Consider the following 13,270-nt stretch of genomic DNA (forward strand, 5'->3'; position numbering starts at 1 on the left):
TGTCTGCTTACAAGAAACTAAGTGTGATTTCTTCGATCAAAGGTCTATTAGGAAGTTTTGTCCTAGAAGATTCGATAATTTTGTATACTCTCCTTCTGTGGGTGCTTCTGGTGGGATCATCGTCTTATGGTGCTCATCTGCTCTGGTTGGTACTCTTATTGATCTGCAGAGCTATGGTATTGTTATAAATTTCTCCTCCACACAAAATAACCAAACTTGGACCTTAGTCAATGTCTATGGTCCATGCCAGGGGGAGCTTAGAGATGCTTTTGTGAATTGGTTATATCATATTCAAATCCCACAGGATGAACTTTGGTTATTTCTAGGAGATTTTAACTTCATCAGATCACTGGATAATAGAAATATGCCTGGGGGTGACATTAATGATATGTTCATTTTTAATGAGATCATTGGCAATCTGGGCCTTATTGAGTTGCCACTCAAGGGGAGATCATATACCTGGTCAAACATGCAAGAAACTCCTCTTTTGGAACAGTTGGACTGGTTCTTCACAACTCCTTCTTGGACTGCAGAGTATCCCAACACCATGGTCTACCCACTAGCCAAAACTACTTCTGATCATGTGCCTTGTGTGGTCTCAATCTCTACCTCCATACCAAAAGCTAAGGTTTTTCGTTTTGAAAACTACTGGGTTGATATGCCTGGGTTTATGGAATGTGTTGAAAGGTCCTAGTCTGCCCCCACGCACTTATCTAACTCTGCTGCAATCCTCACCCATAAGTTTAAAAGGTTAAGGTCAGAGCTTAAGAAATGGCACACAGGAATATCCAGGTTGAAGCTATTAATGAATGCCTGCAATGTAGTCATCCTAGCTTTTGATAACTTAGAGGAAACCAGACCACTGTTTAGACCAGAATTTAATTTCAGGAAAATTGTGAAATTACACCTGGAAGAGCTCCTTCACCTGCAGTACATTTATTGGAAACAAAGGTGTACCATCAGGTGGATCAAAGTGGGTGAGGAAAATTCCAAGTTTTTTCAAGCTATGGCAACAGAGAGGTTTAGAAGGAATTCCATTTCCAGCTTGGTAACTGAGGATGGTGTGACTTTATCAACTCACAATGAAATGGCTGGACTACTCTGGTCCTCATATAAAGACAGATTGGGAGTTAAATGTGGAATTGACATGTTGTTTGATCTTAGGGCCTTGATACAACCAGTCCCTAGCTTAGAGAGCTTATCTGGGCCTTTTACTGAGGATGAGATAAATGAGGTTTTGAAATTTCTACCTCTTGACAGAGCCCCAGGACCAGATGGCTTTACTGGCATGTTTGTTAAGAAATGCTGGCACATAATTAAAGATGATTTCCTCAAGTTAATGCAGGACTTCTACGAAGGAAGAATCTCCTTACAGAGTATCAATGGATCTCTTGTCACACTCATCCCAAAAATCCTTTCTCCTGAGGGGCCAAATGACTTTAGGCCAATATCTCTCACAAATACTTGTCTGAAGTTCCTAACTAAGCTATTGGCTAATAGACTGCAGAAAGTCATCCTCACATGCATCCATAAAAATCAATATGGCTTCCTTAAGTCAAGGTCTATTCAGGACTGCATTGCTTGGAGCTTGGAATACATACATCAGTGTCACCAGTCCAAAAGACCCATTCTTATCATCAAGTTGGATTTTGCTAAAGCATTTGATACTGTTGAACATGACCTCATCCTACTGATGTTGAAATATAAGGGTTTTGATGCCAAATGGATTGGATGGGTCAAGGAACTATTGTCATCAGGATCTTCTTCTATCTTATTGAATGGTGTGCCTGGCAAACAATTTGTTTGTAAATGTGGTGTCAGACAGGGGGATCCCCTTTCTCCTCTTCTGTTTGTGATTGCTGCTGACCTTCTCCAATCTGTGGTCAACCATATGCTACAACAGGGACTGCTTACTCTGCCCATTCCCTCTAATGATTCAGATTTTCCAATTGTCCAATATGCAGATGACACCTTGTTAATCACCCAAGCTGATGAAGTACAACTCCTAGCTCTAAAGAAAATGTTGCTGGCCTTTTCCAAATCAACTAGTTTGAAAGTCAACTTTCAAAAGTCCTGCATTCTTCCAATTAATGTCTCCCAGGAAGAAACTAATAGATTGGCAGCAATTTTTGGATGTCAGGTTGGGTCCCTTCCTTTTACCTACCTAGGCCTACCTGTGGGCACCACAAAACCAAGAGTTCAAGACCTAGTGCCTGTGGTAGATAGAGTGGAAAGAAGACTCTCTGCTAGCTCCTCCCTCCTCTCCCAGGGGGCTAGACTACAACTGCTAGTGTCTGTTCTTACCTCCTTGCCAATATATTTCCTTTGCAGTCTTAGCTTGCCATCTACTATCATTAAGCAGCTTGAGAGAATTATGAGGCAATGCTTATGGAGGGGAAAATCTGATACACCTAAACAGTCATTAGCTGCCTGGCCAATGGTTTGTAAACCAAAAGATAAGGGAGGCATGGGCATAATAAACCTTGCAATCCAGAACAAGGCCCTAATTACCAAACACTTACACAAGTTTTACAATAGGGCTGATATACCATGGGTTTCCTTGATCTGGGACACTTACTATGGTGGAGTGGTTCCTCATGCAACAGTTCAATGTGGATCCTTTTGGTGGAGAGACATCATGAAACTACATGACATCTACAGAAATCACTGTATTATTACAATCAATGATGGAAATAGCTCTCTCTTTTGGCATGATACATGGATCTTAGGTGGAAGCCACCAACCAATTAAAGAGAGATTTCCTAGGTTGTTTTCATTCACACTGGATGATAAGATTTCAGTCAGAGATTTCATTGAGGATTTTGATATTTCAACCTACTTCCAACTGCCATTGTCCCAGGAAGCAATGGATGAACTGATGTCTCTAACATCTCATCTATCCACACTGCAAAGGAGGCCCCTTGAACCTGACACTTGGTCATGGACACCTGGTAATGGTCAATACTCTGCCAAGAGTTTTTACATTATGGCCCATGCTCACTTACCTGATGATGATCCCTGTAAATGGATATGGAAGAGTAAGTGTGTTATGAAAATAAAAGTTTTTGCCTGGCTAATGCTGAATGATAGACTCAATACGAGGGATATGTTGCTACGAAGACATTGGAGATCACAGGAGGATGATAACTCATGCCCACTGTGCATAGCCCACTTGCATGAAGACAGAAATCATCTTTTTTTCCACTGCTCTTTCAGCACCAGGGTTTGGAATTATCTGCAAATTAACTGGTATGCTGGGCTAACTCCTCGTGAATGCATTCTGGCTGCCAAGAGAAGTTTCAACCATCCTTTCTTTTTTGAAGTAGTCTACCTTGCTGCCTGGAGCATTTGGACCACAAGGAATGACAGGATCTTCAGGCATATTAGGCCAAGCTTTGGCAGATGGAAAGCCAAATTCATCCATGACATTAATCTGCACTCCTATAGGATGAATGCCTCTATCAAGCAACCTCTCCTAGACTGGATTCATGCTTTGCCTTAATCTTGTGGCATATGCTGTTGTATATTTGTACATTTGTACAGATATAGGTAGGTTCCCCTGTCTCCTAGTTAGCCTTACCTTTTAAACTCCTTGTATTTGTTTTGTTTGGCCAAGTTTTAATAAAAGGCTGTGGGGCTGTTGCCTCACAGTGTTCAGTCAAAAAAAACATCCAAGAATCCAAACTTCAGAGTTCGGAAACTCCTTGGCCTCCGAGTCTTAGATTGCGTGAAGTTCCAGACTTAATTCCACCCACCCACCCGAACATAAGCGATCTATCCCAAATCAGGCAAAAGCCCGAAGAAACAGTACATCATTACTGGGCAAGGTTCCTCCTGGTTATGAACAGGATAAAGGACTGCCGCGAGGAAGACGCAATCTCAATCTTCTGCAATAATTGCACGGACAAGGGAATCCTCAACGCCACAGGTCGTCGTGATCTTACACGCTTCGCTGACTTGACGTCCATAGTACAAAAGTACTGTGCGATGGAAAGCACCCGGAAAACCAAAACTAAATTTTGGGACAATCCGGCCCTGAATAGAAACCTCGTCCGAAATAAAAGGGTGCATCATCATCAGACACCCGGGTTAAAAACCAAAAAACCAAAACCCTCTACAGGGCATGGAACCGTACTGGAGGGATGGCTTAATGGACCCTGTAAGATTCATAGTATAGAGGACGCCACACCAACTCATAGCCTTAGAGCATGTTGGATACTCCGGTAGGTGGCCAAAAGGGGCGAAGATCTCCTAATTCCGGAGGCCGCAGAAAGCCACCTCAGGGACTCTAGTACAATCTTAACAGTCTTCAAGACTTTCGCATCAAATAATATGCGAAAAGAACGCTCTGCAGCCTCGCCGAAGTCTATCAAGTAGCAACAATAAACCCATGGAGTGACACGGCTATTACTTTTAATGCCAGTGATGAACCTAAATTCTGAACAGCCCAAGCACTAGCCGCATTAGTACGCAGTCCTATAGTGGACGGCTTTCGCCTCACCAAGGTACTCATGGACGGAGGCAGCGAATTGAACCTCATTTATGAGGAAACCCTTCAAAAAATGGAAATAGACTGGAACCGCATTGAGAAAAGCAGCACAACCTCTAGAGGAATAATCCCTAGTCGGGAAGTGTGCTGTGCAGGAAAAATCACACTAGATGTGGTGTTCGGCACGCCGGATAATTGTAGGTCTGAAGAGGTCGCATTCCAAGTGGCCCCATTCAGTAGCGGATACCACGCTCTGCTGGGGCGGGAAGCATTTACAATCTTCCAAGCAATACCCCATTACGGGTACATGAAGCTCAAGATGCCTGGGCCGAACGGAATCATCACTCTCGCTAGTGATCCGGACATAGCACTCTGCGCCGAAAACAAGACAGCCGCAATGGCCCTTGAGGCACTGTCCGAAGCCCTAGCGGCTGAGGAACTGACTACGCTGCGCTTCATGATAAACAGGGATGATGTGATACTCGATAAAAGATCCAAGTCCACCTCCTTTAAACCAGCGGATGAAATAGTCAAATTCCAGGTCCATCCAACGGACCCCAATAAAACAGCTTCCATCAGGGCACGATTAAACCCCGATGTAGACGCCGCACTGCGAGAATTCCTACGGGAGAACTGGGACATTTTTTCCTGGCACCCTTCAGACATGCCAGGAATCCCACGCAGGTTGGCCGAACACAGCTTAAATATCCTAAAAGGATTCAAACCTGTCAAACAAGCCCTTCGGCGTTGCTCTGAGCCCAAGAGACAGGCAATGGGAGAGGAGCTAGCCAAACTATTGGAGGCCGGATTCATCAGAGATATAAAACATCCGGACTGGCTAGCAAACTTGGTGATGGTACCAAAGAAGGACAAATCCTGGCGCCTGTGCGTTGACTTCAAAGACCTTAACAAGGCTTGCCCAAAGGATCCCTTCCCCCTCCCCCGCATCGATCAAATTATCGACGCCACTGCAGGACACGATTCGTTGTGCTTCCTCAACGCATACTCCGGTTACCATCAAATCAAGATGGCCGAGTCAGACCAAGCCGCAACAGCATTCATCACCCCATACGGCCCATTCTGCTTCAACACAATGCCTTTCGGGCTCAAAAACGCCGGCGCAACATATCAGCGCATGATTCAGGTATGTCTGGCAAACCAGATCGGCAAAACAGTAGAGGCATACGTGGATGATGTGGTCGTAAAAACAAGACATGTCGAATCTCTAGTAGACGACTTGAGGCTTACATTTGACAACCTCCGAGCATATGACATCAAGCTAAATCCGGAAAAAATGCGTTTTCGGCGTTCTAGCCGGAAAGCTCTTGGGCTTCATTGTAGCCGGTAGAGGAATCGAAGAAAATCCAGCCAAGATCTGAGCTTTGTCACAATTGGATATCCCAAAGGACCTCAAATAAATACAAAAATTAACCGGATGCATGGCGGCTCTAAGCCGCTTTATCTCCCGGTTGGGAGAAAAGGCGCTACCCCTCTATCGCCTCCTTCGGCGCACCGAACACTTCGAGTGGACGGATGCCGCCATGGCTGGACTCGAGGAAATAAAAGCCATATTGGCAACAAACCCCGTCCTGGCCGTGCCAAACATCGGCGAACCAATGCTATTGTACATTGCAGCAACCCATCAAGTTGTCAGCGCAGTACTCGTCGTCGAGCGGGAAACGGACGGACACAAATTCCCCCTTCAAAAGCCGGTTTACTATGTGTCCACTGTCCTCACCCCATGCAAATCACGGTACCCACATTATCAAAAGATTGCATATGCGGTATTCATGGCATCCTGGAAGCTACGACACTACTTTCAAGAGTGCTCAATCACAGTAACATCGGAAGTACCACTCAACGATATTATAAACAACCGTGACGCAACGGGCCGGATTGCAAAATGGGCCATCGAGCTCCTCCTGTTCGACATAACTTATAGGCCACGTCGAGCTATCAAATCGCAAGTTTTGGCCGACTTCATCGCAGAATGGACGGAGGCCGAACTCCCTAAAGAGTACGGCACAAATTTTAAACTGGATCATGCACTTCGACGGTTCCAAAATGTTGGCCGGACTAGGGGCCGGCGTCGTTTTGACGTCCCCCACAGGAGACACAGTTCAATATGTACTCCAGATTATGTAAATGGACTCCAACAATGCAGCCGAATATGAGGCCCTTTTACATGGTCTCCGGATGGCAATATCCATGGGAATTCAACGCCTAGAGGTGCGCGGGGATACGAACCTCGCGATATCCCAAATAAATGGAGATTTCGATGCCAAGGATCCAAAAATGGCAGCTTACCGCAACGCCATCCTCAAAATGTCAGCTCAGTTTGAGGGGCTCGAATTTCACCATATAGCCCGAGAAAACAATCAGGCGGCAGACGTCCTGGCACGCATCGGCGCAAAAAGCGATGCGGTCCCCCCCCAACATCTTCCTGGAAAGGCTGTTCAAGCCATCCGTAGTATGGGAAGGGGAATATGGCAATATTAGCCCGGACCCAACCGCACTGTCCGACGCCGAACAATCTGACATAATCGGAGGCTCTGCCAATGAAATCACAACCTCAGCCCACGTACTAATGGCCGTTATCTCCCCATGGACAGAACCATTCCTAGCTTACCTTACTAGGCAGGAACTCCTAGAGGACCAAAATGAGGCACGCTATATAGTGCGGCGATCTAAAGCCTATAAAGTCCATGAGGGAGAACTTTATAAGAAAAGCACTACCGGAGTCCTTCAAAGGTGCATCTCCGAAGAGGAAGGGTGGAACCTGCTGGCTGAAATTCATGCCGGACTCGGTGGCCATCACGCCGCAGCTCGGTCCCCTGTAAGCAAGGCTTTCCGTACAGGCTTTTATTGGCCGACGGCCCGGGCGGACGCTCAGGACTTGGTCCAACTATGCGCCGGTTGCCAGCTTTTTGCAAACCAAAGCCATATGCCACCCACCGCCCTCCAAACTATCCCCATCACTTGGCCTTTCGTGGTCTGGGGGCTTGACATGGTGGGACCCCTTAAAGGCGGAACCCACAAGAAAAAAATACTTACTGGTCATGGTGGATAAGTTCACCAAATGGATAGAAGCCAATCCTGTTAAGATGGCCGAGTCTGGACCTCTGATAGACTTTATATCTAGGGTCGTACACCGTTATGGCGTCCCCCACAGCATCATCACCGATAATGGCATGAACTTTACGGCCGATGAGGTAAAACTCTGGTGCAAAAACATGGGCATCAAGCTCGATTATGCTTCCGTCTATCACCCACAAACTAACGGTCAGGTCGAACGTGCAAATGGTCTCATCATGAGCGGCATCAAACCCAGATTAGTGCGGTCCCTCAAGGAATCTAACATGCACTGGGTAGAGGAGCTCGACTCCGTACTCTGGGGGCTGCGGACCACGCCGAATCGCACCACCGGATACACACCATTTTTTATGGTGTACGGCGCAAAGGCAGTCTTGCCCCGCGACATAATTCATGACTCACCTCGAGTGCGCATGTACGAAGAAAGGGAAGCCGAGCTCGATCGGCAGGACGGTTTGGACGCCTTAGAGGAGGAGCGCGACGTGGCAAAAGCTCGTTCCACATTCTATCAACAGCAGGCTCGAAGATATCAAAGCAGAGAAGTGCGGGCCAAAAACTACAACGTTGGCGAATTAGTTCTACGCCTGCCGGACAAGAAAAAGGACAAGCTGAAGCCCAAGTGGGAAGGTCCCTTCATAATCGACCAAGTCCTGACTGGTGGAGCATACCACCTGCGAGATGCGTCGGATAACCGACTCGAGCCGAACCCATGGAACGCAGCCCGTCTCCGAAGAATCTACGCCTAGCGCCGGACTCTGTGTTTGTCTCCTTCCTTTGTCCATTTTTTACATTTTCTGTCTTACATTTCTCTCCTTCCCCTCTTTTCTTTTATAGCCCTTAAAGGCTCCTCAAGTGACATGCTACTCACGCTCATTAAACCTGGGGGCTTCTTTAACAGAAGCTTATTTATACGGGCTTCATGCCCACCACATGTGTCAAACTTCCGCATGTACCTTTTCTTCACCATTATATGCATCGATATGACTTAAGTTTTGGCCAATCTGGGTTGCCTGGCTCCTGTGCTTACCCCTACGTTCCCGATTGTTCGGCTAGGTGGTAAAGGGAGCACCTCTGCGATTGTTACTGCCGGATCAGCCGGATGTGTACCTCAGACTGGGTGAAGCCGAAAGCTAGCGTTCTTAAGGGAATATTCGGTCGGTGAACTAAAAGATGACCTTTTTTACTTATTTATATATATGCCCCTAGATGATTTTCCTGCGTTTGCAGTCCGGACATGCACTTTAGGGCATGCCTCCCAAAGAAAGGAACCCCTAACGGAACTATTCTCTCTGCAAGATGTTTCTTACTAACCATGTAATATAACATAACTAGTTGGGCACTTGTCTGATAAAGCACTAATGACCCCTACTCCTGGTCTCCATGCATACCCCGGTTCTTTCATAACCGGCAGGGTATTCGGACACACTCCGGACCGTCAGGTCCTGAGGTTGAAGCGAAAAGGTCGGCAACAACAAACGATCTACAATTCGGCTAGAAGGCATTACACATGTCAATTAAAAATTACATAGTCACTCTGACTGTTTGTATTCCTCTTCAATACCATCTAACAGGCTGTCTAACTTACAGTCCTGCTGGGAATACTTTGCGGCCAATTCTACTTGGCCATACACTAAGCTTACAGGGATCTCCTTCCCGTCAGGCCCCACAGGTCCGACCTCGGCCATGTGGTTTGGGTCAGACTTTGTGTACCGCGTCTTCACCATGGCCCAGGCCTCCCTAGTGCCTTGTCGGCAGGCCGATATCTTCCACAACCGGAAGCGCCGCCGAGTTCCCTTAAGCTTCTCCGAAAGCTCTCCAAGGCCCACGGGCATGGAGTTGGAAGGCCATAAGGCTCGGGCAACGCCTCCCATCGCCTGCCGAACTCGATTTTGCAGTTACGAGAGCTCGGGAAGAAGGTCACCCGTAGAACCGGGCATCTCCTCTGCCAGACGACCCATTAGCATACCTACAGACATTACCCTGTTAGTCGACTTCCTCGCCGAACTCTTTTCTTTCAAAGATTCGCTTAAGCACTTACTAAATATGCCACGTCGAAGCCGCTGATTCTCCTTAGTAGAGTCCGACAGCTGGCCATGAACATCTTTAAGTTCAACATCCAGCTTGGTGTTGGCATCCTGAAGATCATTCTTCTCCCGCCTCACCCTTGTCAACATACTCTCACCGGACTTTAGCCGGCGCAAGAGTTGTTGCCTCTCCGGATCTAGTCCAGCGCCATCTGCAATATGATTTTTCACATTTACACCCATGCCGCACTTTGCAAGATACTAATCTTTCGAAGTGTATCTTACCAGAGGGGGTCTCCTTGGGCTCCCCTGCCGCGGCTAGTGCGGCCTCCAGTTGGGCTTTGCACTCTTCCAGCTCCTGGGACAGTACGGTATTCTTCTCTGTAAGAACCTGCATAACAAATGATCCTTAAATCAGTTACCCTAACTGTTTCAAGTCTCGGGGGCTACTGGTATATATATATATATATATTTACCAAAATTTTCTTACCCGTATGTCTTTTACATATTGCTCCATGGCTCTGGCTAAACCATTTTGAGCGGCACGGAGATACGCATCTCCCGAATTGAAGGCATCTAATGCCTCTTGGGAGAAACATGCGTCGCGAAGAACTGTCCGGCGACGCCTGTGGTTCATGGCACTCTCCACCTCAGAATTGGTGGCAGATAGCCTGTCCGCATCCTTTGTCGGAGGAGCGTCCGGTGCGCGCCTTGTGCTCGTTTCCGCTTCCGAGCCAGCGTTGGAACCTGGCTGGTGGGGGCGCGATTGGCAACCTCTCCGGATGTAGTCCGGCGAGGTCTCTTCGTCCTGAAGACAACACGAACGTTAATATGCCCTGAAGGAATAACACCAGGGAAAAAGAGGGTGCACTATACCTTTGCGCTGGCGTCTCAGTCCGGACTACATTCCTTTTTACCCCACGGGGCCCTGCGGCCCCTTGTTGGCTAGCCGCCGCAGGTTCGGCCTCCCGCCTCGGAAACCTCCCCTGCAAAACACGGTCGTTGTCAGGAAAACTAAAATGCATGAGAATGGATTCCTTCTCAAGGGGATGAGACTCCGCTCTCTGTTACCTAGGAGGCCGGAATTAACCCTGGGTAATCAGCCGTAATGGCCACCAAGGTATTGTCCTTGCTTAGCTAATGAAACACCCCGTCGATCAGCTCCACTGATATGTCCGGATCCTCTTCGGAGTCCGGATCGAGGGACCGTTCTAGATCCTTGGGCTGTGGGGGATGGCTGTTATATCCTTTACTTCCTGACGCAGTTCCTGCATTGAAGTCATTAGACTACATATTTAATCATGGGAATATAAAACGGATGGGCAAGCACAATTGTCCACTTACCCAACTCGGAGGGTTGTACATAGTAAATCCGCCCTGTGGGTTGACGCAGAGGAATTCCTCCTCTTCTCCCTTGTACAAAGAGGATAAGATCTTTACTAGAGCGGCAGCTGAGGCTGGCCCCTTACGACCATAACGGGTGGCATCATCCTCCCCGTTAAAATCCCACATGGGGTGGCCTCTATATTGAAGCGGCTGCACCCCCCGCATAATGCATGCGGCCATTACTCCAATCATGGTTAGTCCGGAATGAGCCAATAGTCTTATCCGGCCCATCAGGTGAAGGACGTCCCTGTCGCCTTCTCTCTAAGAGCTCCGCGGACGCCAGCTTAGGCGTTTCTTTAAGGGAGCACAGTTGAATTCAGGGAGACCGACCCGGATAGGATCCGGCAGCGGGACATCATCTATATAAAACCATTCCAAAGGCCAGTCCTCGGACGCCTTCTTTGGGGTTCCGGATAGATATCCGGTCCCGGTGATACGCCACACTTCGGCTCCGCCCACTTGATATATAGACCCCTCTTGAGAGCGGGGCACCAGGCAGAATAACCTCTTCCACAGCATGAAATGAGCCTCAACACCCAAGAATAGCTCGCAAAGGGCGACGAAGCCCGCGATATGCAATATCGAGCCGGGCGTGAGATTGTGCAGCTGGAGGACGTAGAACTCCAGGAGCCCACAGAGAAACGGATGAATTGGAAATCCAAGTCCTCTTATTAGGTAAGGGACGAGGCACACCCGCTCTCCTTTGGAGGGATTGGGGGTGCTCTCCACTTGCTCTCTGCCATTATAGGTGGCGAGTCCGGCTCGGAACGGGACCATACAGGCTTGAGGGAGAAATCCCTTGGCCTGAAGCGACACTAGCTTGCTGTGCGGGATGGAGCACCTCTCCCAGTCTCCAGGTTTAGGACTGGAAGGGCGAGAGGAGGAGCTGCGACGGCTGGCCATGTTGGAATGGACATTTGCTGGAGGCGCTCTGATAATTACTCGCGGAGAGGAGAAGGTATGGTTTGGATCTGAATCCCCATCCCATTAAATAGGCGGCTCGTTTATGCGGCTAGGGGTGTGAATGTAAAAACACCCCAACTTTTCGCATTTGTTTGACACGTGGAAGATGGCCATTATTGGGCGTGGAAGCCAAGGTGCGCTACATTACGAAAATCGGACATTATTTAGCAGGTACACGGAATTTGGAGAAGAACCCGCCTTGCAATGCCGAAGACAATCTGCGCGCCGGACTCGTCGTCATTGAAGCCTGGTTCGGGGGCTACTGAGGGAGTCCTGGATTAGGGGGTGTCCGGGTATCCGGACTATATCTTCAGCCGGACTCCAGGACTATGAAGATACAAGATTGAAGACTTCGTCCCGTGTCCGGATGGTACTTTCCTTGGCGTGGAAGGCAAGCTTGGCGATGCGGATATTCAAGATCTCCTACCATTGTAACCAACTTTGTGTAACCCTAACCCTCTCCGGTGTCTATATAAACCGAAGGGTTCTAGTCCGTAGGACAACTCCATCATACAACAATCATACCATAGGCTAGCTTTTAGGGTTTATCCTCCTTGATCTCGTGGTAGATCTACTCTTGTACTACCCATATCATCAATATTAATCAAGCAGGACGTAGGGTTTTACCTCCATCAAGAAGGCCCGAACCTGGGTAAAACATCGTGTTCCTTGCCTCCTGTTACCATCCGGCCTAGACGCACAGTTCGGGACCCCCTACCCGAGATCCGCCGGTTTTGACACCGACAGACGGGATTAAAGGGATGGCCTAGGGGCGCTGCCAAGCACCATGGTGGTGTGAGGTCGATGGGAGGGCGGGGCGGCGGGGGCAGGGGTCTGGCCGGTGGTCGCTAGCGGTTCGAGAAAGATCGTCAACAGTGACTGGCAGGAGGTAGACGAAGGCCATCTGCCCGTTCCTTATAGATCGGACGGTTCATTAAAAAAATCGACTGACCTATTTATTTCCAGTCGAATGTTATCTTAGATATGACCACATGTGGTGGTGTGCTGGAGGAGTACCTTCATTTCCTGTGCTCATATATTACAAAATCATATAGAGTAGAATCTAATTTTGTTTGCCATGCAATGTTGTAGAGCTATCATATGTCTCCTGTCATTTATTTTTCAGCCACCTGCTATCTCCTACTTTTACAGTGCACTAGTTCTGCACACACTTCACCCTTACTCTCACTGTTGTGTTTTTATGCAAGGGTATTTCAGACTCTGCTGCCATGAGAGAAGCCAAAAAGAAAAGAGAGAAGTCACTCCAGTTTGGTGTGCGGCTAGGCAAGACACGTTTCAATGCTTCAAAGGGTGT

At 48.0% G+C, this 13,270-nt stretch overlaps 1 pseudogene; it reads right to left on the reverse strand.

Moving 5' to 3' along the window:
• Window positions 1-901: 901 nt before the first annotated feature.
• LOC147960338 (uncharacterized) overlaps window positions 902-13,270 on the reverse strand; it is a 55,577-nt pseudogene continuing 43,208 nt past the window's right edge.

Source organism: Triticum urartu, chromosome 7A (assembly GCF_056163025.1).
Source record: "Triticum urartu cultivar PI428250 chromosome 7A, HENAU_Tu73, whole genome shotgun sequence".
Lineage (NCBI taxonomy): Eukaryota > Viridiplantae > Streptophyta > Magnoliopsida > Poales > Poaceae > Triticum > Triticum urartu.